Here is a 7,763-nt window from a genome sequence, read left to right as displayed (position 1 = left end):
GCGATAAGCAGTACACTGCAATAATGCAGCAGGGGAGTACCACACTTTGCAGCAGGATGGCTATAAAATGTGGCAACAACTGGCAAATGATGAGGTGCAATGCCGCACATTTTGTCCAAGCAGCTGCTAATCACCCATGAGAGTATCCATGCGCAAAGAAGGATAAGTTACTTACCTGTAATCCTAGTTCTCTTCCACGGGTATCCTCAAAGTCATAAGCACTGAATATTCCCGCCCATGTGGGGGACCCCGGAAACAATATAAAAATATATATGTAAAAAACACATGTATCTCGCTCCACATATATGTATGTACATATACTATTTTTCTCACCACAATGCAGCTCCATAACTGAGGGTAAAAACAATGTAAACACATATACATGCACTGCAATTATTTAGGAAACAAAAGAAAACAAACACATTAGGTCAAATAATCTTTGAACTTTGTGTTTTAATGAGTAAACCACTCATAAATCCTGAAAATTGCTTATAAATAGACATTGTTAGCCCTCAGGCTGCATTGTAAAAACAATAGCATAGAAAATGAAACCATTTTCAACAAAAACTGGCACCGTGCCTTTAAGGCAGCCATGACCCCAAGCTTCCCATCATGCCTCAGGGGTGACAGTTAGGCCAGTTGTTCTTTGCATAACCCTGAAGACAGGGCTCAACCACAAGATTGAAACAAACAGTACTGAATCTCATTTACCTGGGGAGGCGGGTGGGTTGCTTATGACTTTGATGAGGATACCCCTGGAAGAGAACTAGGATTACAGGTAAGTAACTTATCCTTCTCTTCCAGGGGATCCTCATCAATAGTCATAAGCACTGAATAGAATAGCAAGCCCATCAACCACCTGCAGGTAAATGAGAAGTACATGACCCAACCACATCATAACAGCCAATAACTCAGCTGTTAAACAGATTCCTCAGGGAGGCCTGACCCACCTGGGTATCTGCTCTCGTGTCAGAATCTAGACAGTAATGTCTGGTAAATGTATGGACGGACCTCCAGGTCGCCGCTTTACAAATCTCAGACATGGGCACATCATGCAAGTAAGCTGCCGTGGCTGCTCTACCTCTAGTGGAATGCGCCTTAGGAGAACCCCCTAAAGCCTCTGCGCCAATTGGTAAGCAAGCTTGATACACGAAACGATCCACCTGTAGATAGAACGTTTCGAGGCAGCATGACCAGTTCTGATCGATCCGTAGTTAACAAACAATTGATCAGAATGTTGAATAGACTTGGACCTGTCCAGATAGAACTTTAAAACCCTTTTCAGGTCCAAAGAGTGTAACGCCCTCTCAGCTGGTGTAGAGGGATTAGGAAAGAAAGTGGGTAAAGAGATAGTCTGATTGACATGAAAATCTGATACCACTTTCGGCAGGAAAGAAGGGTGCGTTCTAAGCACCACTCTGTTCAAATGAAAAACTGTATACGGTTCTTTAGTACAGAGAGCTTGAATTTCGCTCACCCTACGGGCTGACGTAATCGCTACCAAAAAAGATGCTTTCCAGGAAATATGCTGTAAAGTAGCTTTATGAATGGGCTCAAAAGGAGGGTCCATCAATTTTGATAGAACTAGGTTCAGCTCCCAGGGCGGAGCAGGAGGCCGTACAGGAGGGTACACCTTTTTTAGACCTTGCAGGAAATCTTTGACTGCTGGAAGCTGAAAAAAAGAAGTTTGTGAAGGTGATCGCCTATAAGCTGTTATGGCGGCTAAATGCACCTTAATGGAGTTAAACTTCAAACCTGCTTTAGTCAGGTACAAACAAATATGGGAGAATTGCTTCTTCCTGACTCTTTACCGGATTGTGACCATTCTGCATGCACCACATATAGAATCTCTTCCACTTGCATGCATAAGAATGTCTTGTGGAAGGCCGTCGTGCTTCTTTCAGAATGGACATGCAGTCCTGTGGCAGTTCTAGATGGCCGTACTGAATGACCTCAGGAGCCATGCTGCCAAGCTCAGTGACGGAAGGTTGGGATGGTGAATCCTCCCGTTCATCTTCGATAACAGGTCCTGCCTGCATGGAAGCCTCTTGTGAGGAGACACTGACAGGTGAAGTAGGTCCGTGTACCACCATTGCCTCGGGGGCAATCAGGATCATTGTTGTGCACGAGTTGTTCAGCTTGCTCACCACCTTCGGGATCAGCGGAAGGGGTGGAAAGGCGTACACAAACTGCCCTGACCAGTCGATTAAAAGAGCATTCCCTCTCGTTCCTGGTCGATAGAACCTGGAGGCGAAGCTTGGGCATTTGGTGTTTTCGTCGTCCGCGAAGAGATCTATGGAAGGACGACCCCATGACTGGAAAATGTCGTCTAGCACTTCGTCGTTGAGAACCCAGTCTTCTTTGTCTTCGAAGTGCCGACTTAGTGCGTCCGCCCTCACGTTCTGCTCTCCTGGGAGGTGGACTGCCTGAACCGACAACTTGCGAGCCAGAAGCCAATGCCAGATGCGCTGAGCTTCCAGAGACAGAGTCCTTGATCGTGTTCCTCCCTGCTTGTTCAAATAGTACATCGTGGTGGTGTTGTCCGTCTGTACTAGAACCATTTTCTCCTGAAGCGAGGGAAGGAACGCTTTGAGAGCCAGGTGAACCGCTCTCAATTCCAGCAAGTTGATGTGATATGTGCTTTCTTTGGAAGACCACAGACCCTGCACTTGTAGAGGACCCATGTGCGCCCCCCATCCTTGTAACGATGCGTCTGTGATGATCGTTTGCGTGGGAGGAGGTTGATGGAACAGAATCCCCACCTGCATGTTCTGTCTCTTCGTCCACCACTTGAGGGAAGATTGAGCTACCTCCGACAAAGTGATCTGATCGTCCCATCGATCGGAGTATTGGTCCCATTTGTCCTCCAGATCCTGCTGAAGAGGACGCATCCGAAGTCTGGCGTTCGGTACCAGGAAAATGCAGGAAGTCATCGACCCCAAGAGTGAGGCTATCTTCCGCACCTTCTGAGACCTGTGGCGAAGAATTGTCTGGCATTTGAGGGCTATCGAAAACTGTCTCTCCTCCGAAGGAAACACTTTTCCTAGCTCGGAGTCTAGCAGAGCTCCTAGGAAGTGGATCTTCTGAGTGGGTTGAGAAACAGACTTGCTGTAATTGGCATGCAGTCCAAGACGCCGACACAGTTCTATGCATTACGTTGTCTGGAGTTGGACCTTTCAACAGCCAATCGTCTAAGTATGGGTATACGAAGACTCCCCTGCGGCGTAGAGCTGCCGCCACCACTGCGACACACTTTGTGAACACCCTGGGAGTCGACTTCAACCCAAACGGAAGGACTTTGAACTGGTAGTGGGAGGTCCCCACCCGGAACCGAAGGAATCTCCTGTGATCGGGCCGTATTGGTATATGAAAGTACGCATCTTGAAGGTCCATCGAACACATCCAATCCCCCTTCCCGAGATGTGGATATATTTGGTGAAGCGCCAACATTCGAAACCTTTCTTTTCGTACATGCAGATTGAGTGCTCTCAAGTCCAGAATGGGCCTGTATTCTTCCTTTTGGCCCTTTTTTCTGACCAGAAAATACCACGAGTACACTCCTTTCCCTCTTTGGGACACCGGCACTCTCTCGATGGCTTCTTTTTCGAGGAGTGTAGCTACTTCCTTCTTTAACCTTTGTAGCTGGTGACTTGATGTTGACATTGGGGAAACGGGTGGAGGTAGACGATGGAAACGAAGACAGTACCCATTCTGCAGCGTAGACAACACCCATTGATCTTTTGTGATGGCCTGCCACTCTGTCCTGTGATGCGCAAAGCTTCCCCCCACTGGAGTGGGTAACGGCGCTGGGGGAAGTGAAGACTCATTGCTTCTGCTGAGATTTATTGAAGTTGTTGCCTTGGCGCTGATTTCCATTTCCCTTGGAATTGCCCTTGCCCTTGTATTGAGACTTTTGTTGGCTCTGCTGGTTCTGGCCTTTCTGCCAGTGAAGGGTTTGAACCCTCTGCTTCGAAGAACCCTTGTTGTTCGAACGGAATTTCTTCCTGAATTCCTTTTTCTTCTCAAGCCCCACGGCTTTGAGGGTGTCCAACTCAGTCTTCATGCGTTGCATCTCCTCATCCGCACTTGCTCCAAAAAGAGATGTGCCTGAAAAAGGAAGATTTAGGATTCTAGCTTGAGCCTCTGGTTTCAATGCTGTGAGGCGTAACCAAGAGGTTCTCCTTGATGTGATTCCATGTACGTAGCCATGTCCAGCCAGCGTTGCCCCATCTGCCGCCGCTCCTATAATCTGATTGGAGACTTGACCGCCCTCCATCAGAACCTCCTCAAAGTCCTTTTTATCTTCCTGAGGAAGTTTAGCAGTAAATCTCTGAAGAGAGTCCCACAGAGCTCTGTCATACCTGCCGAGCAGTGCTTCCGCATTGGAGACTTTGAGGAAAGAGGCTGAGGTGTTACAAACTCTCCTCCCCCATGAGTCTTGCACCTTGCTATCCTTATCCGGAGGTACCGTGGACGAGGAAGCTACCGCATAGAATTTTCTAGCCGCCGCAATGATTACTGAATCTGGCGGGGGATCAGCCTTGAGGAACAGAGGATCCTCCTTCGGAGGGCTATACTTTTTGAGAATCCTCGCTGGAACGGACTTCACCATTGCCGGAGTGAGGAAGACTTCGTTCACGGGTTCCATTATACCCGGAACCATCGGCAACAATGGTTTGGGTGCTGTTCTGTGTTGCAGGGTTTCAAATATGACAGTCGTCTTGATTTGTGGAGCTGTCATCGGTACTCCCAGCTTCAAGGCTCCCCTGCCCAAGATATCCTGGAACGAGAAAATATCTTCAATTGGAGATACCCTCGAGCGGGGGCTGCTTGTAAGGGTCGGAGAGTAAGCTCTGTGAGAACGGGTCCTCGAAGAACTTGAAGAACTATGTGACCTCCTGGACCTAGATCTTCTGCTTGTCCGCGTTTTAGAACGAGAACGCTCTCTGTGACGAGAATGTCTCTTGCTTGAATGCTTAGAACAAGACCGTTCTCTGCGGGGAGGAGGTTGGTCTCGATATCTTTTTAGGCGATCTGCCGTCTCCTTGTCCTTTGCCCAGTGGTGAAGAGGTCTATTCCACCTTGGGGAAAGATGAATAGAAGGAGATTTGTGGATGGGATCCTTCACTGGTGAACGTGACCGTGGAGGTCGATCCGTCCGATCCTGTTGCGATCTTGCAGGAGATTTGGACCTCTCCCTATTCGATGCGCAGCTTTGTCCATCCGAGTATCTGCCACTGCGAGATGATGAGGAAGATGAGGAAAGACTCACTAGAGATCCAGAGGAAGGGCTCGACCGAGATCTCTCTTCCGCAATCCTCCATCTCTTGGCAGGGGGATCCTGCACTGGAGATTGTTCCACCTCCGCAGCCGATGCTGAACCTGGAGAACTCAACTGTGGTCCTAGGACCTGAGCCTGGTCCAATGAGCCACTTTCTTTGTCCTGAACCACCTGTGTCAAAGGCGACGTCTCCTTTGATCTTGCAGGAGAAATGTTCTCTGGCTGCGAAGAGCTCCGTTCCCTGGATCTTTGCTGATCCATCGACGGTGGCCGTAACGACGTCGAGCGCTGAGCAGGCAGACGCTCTCTCGACGTTGACCGTGCTTTCTGTAAAGTCGACCTCGGGTGACGATGACGGTCCTTCGACGTTGAAGGTTGTTTGCTCGACGTCGATGGAGGCTGTTTCGACGCCGATCGCCGTTGTTTCGTCGGCGACTGGGCGGGCCTCGAATCCGAATGACGCTTCGACGTCGAACGCTCTTGACCAGGCGTCGACGTTGGCTGCATCGACGTCGACCGATGATGTGTCGACAGAGGCTCCCTCGACGCCGAACGACCATGACTAGCCGTCGACGGAGGATGACTCGACGTCGAACGCCGATGGCCCGGCGTCGACGGAGAATGCCTCGACGTCATAGCATGACGATGCTGCTTCGACGTCATATGACTCGCTGTCGAGCTCTTCCGCTTCGACGGGGATCCATCCCTCGATGCTGACTGTAGCGGAGGTACCTTAGATGTAGACGCTGAGACATCTTCTTCGTCGCCGTCGACTGCTTCTCCAAAGCCGATCCCGACGTCAAATGTGAACCAGTCGGGGCTTCTCTCGACGTCGACCGCGCCTTCCGACTTTTCTGCTTCTTGGGAGATCTTCCCCTCTCAGAAAGCCCATAAACTCGAATCCTCTCACGTTCCTTAAGAGTCCTGGGAGTTAAAACCTGGCAGTGTTCACAGGTTTTAGAGGAATGAGAATCTGGTAAGCACAGGATACAGACAGAATGAGTGTCTGTCTTGGCCATCTTCCTTCCACATGAAGGACATTTGTCAAAAAGAGATGGCATCTTTGACAGGAAAAACACATTTTTTAAGCCTAAAAAAGGTTTAAGCAACACCCTATGTCTAAAAGACGTCGAGTGAAAGCAAAAATTGTAGATTAGTTGTAATATTTTTTGACAGAAAGTCAAAAAAGAAAGGAGCTGTTTCACCAGGGTCCTGACTGAAGGAGCCGGAAAGAACAACTGGCCTAACTGTCACCCCTGAGGCATGATGGGAAGCTTGGGGTCATGGCTGCCTTAAAGGCACGGTGCCAGTTTTTGTTGAAAATGGTTTCATTTTCTATGCTATTGTTTTTACTATGCAGCCTGAGGGCTAACAATGTCTATTTATAAGCAATTTTCAGGATTTATGAGTGGTTTACTCATTAAAACACAAAGTTCAAAGATTATTTGACCTAATGTGTTTGTTTTCTTTTGTTTCCTAAATAATTGCAGTGCATGTATATGTGTTTACATTGTTTTTACCCTCAGTTATGGAGCTGCATTGTGGTGAGAAAAATAGTATATGTACATACATATATGTGGAGCGAGATATATGTGTTTTTTACATATATATTTTTATATTGTTTCCGGGGTCCCGCACATGGGCGGGAATATTCAGTGCTTATGACTATTGATGAGGATCCCCTGGAAGAGAACCCTGCTGCTGTGGGAAGGGCGGGTTCAGGTGAACATGAAGTCAGGAGTCTTCCTGAATTCCAGCAGAGAGATGAGGTCAGGAGTTAGAGGGAGGCCGTTCCAGGACTTCGCAGAAGGTAGAAGGAAGGCCTTCCCCTGTTGCCTTGACCCTCGGGTAGGTCACTTCTCCACCGCTGCAGCTCCGCCTGCCTGCCCGCCTGCCGCCAGATCAGCCCCAGATCAGCGCCCTACTCGATCGCCGCCTGGCCTGACTTGGTGCTTCTCGTGCGCCTGCTCGTGTGCCTGCCCCCCTTGCCTCTTTTTTTCTGTACCCCGCATTTCTGAGTGAGTGCCCCGTGTGACACCCCTCTATTCCTTTTTCCCCTCCCGCTTCCCCCGTCTTTCCAGCCGCTGCCTCGCGTGCGGCCCGCCCCGCCCTCTCCCCCCCCACCCCACCCATTGGCTCTTCCCTTCCGCCTCCCAGCTGACCACTCCTCCCCTCCTCCCTCTTATGGCGACCGCTGCACGACGCGCGCAGCGGGCGCGCCAAAGGCAAGCCCGTCTGCGCCAGTCCGCACCTGGACAGCGCCAGGACCCCTGGCCCCCGACGATGCCAGCCCACACGACGGACTTACGACGCCGCCACCCTCAACGCACTCAAACCCAGCCGGAACCCCGCCTGCTACCGAGCCACCCCGAAACGCACCCACGGACCCTTCACCTGCCAAGCCTGCAAGTTCACCTGCCTCCGGACCTGTGGAGAGTGGAGAAGTGTGGCTCAATGGTTAGAGCAGCAGACCCTGATGCAG

At 50.0% G+C, this 7,763-nt stretch overlaps 1 protein-coding gene across 1 annotated transcript in view; it reads right to left on the bottom strand.

Moving 5' to 3' along the window:
* The window catches only part of LOC147700503 (uncharacterized), a 186,676-nt gene that overhangs the window by 107,571 nt on the left and 71,342 nt on the right, over positions 1–7,763 (bottom strand). The window lies entirely within an intron of this gene.

This window comes from Lissotriton vulgaris, chromosome 7 (genome assembly GCF_964263255.1).
Source record: "Lissotriton vulgaris chromosome 7, aLisVul1.2, whole genome shotgun sequence".
NCBI lineage: Eukaryota > Metazoa > Chordata > Amphibia > Caudata > Salamandridae > Lissotriton > Lissotriton vulgaris.
The sequence above is the reverse complement of the archived record's forward strand: the minus strand, read 5'-3'. Positions and strand labels throughout refer to the sequence as shown.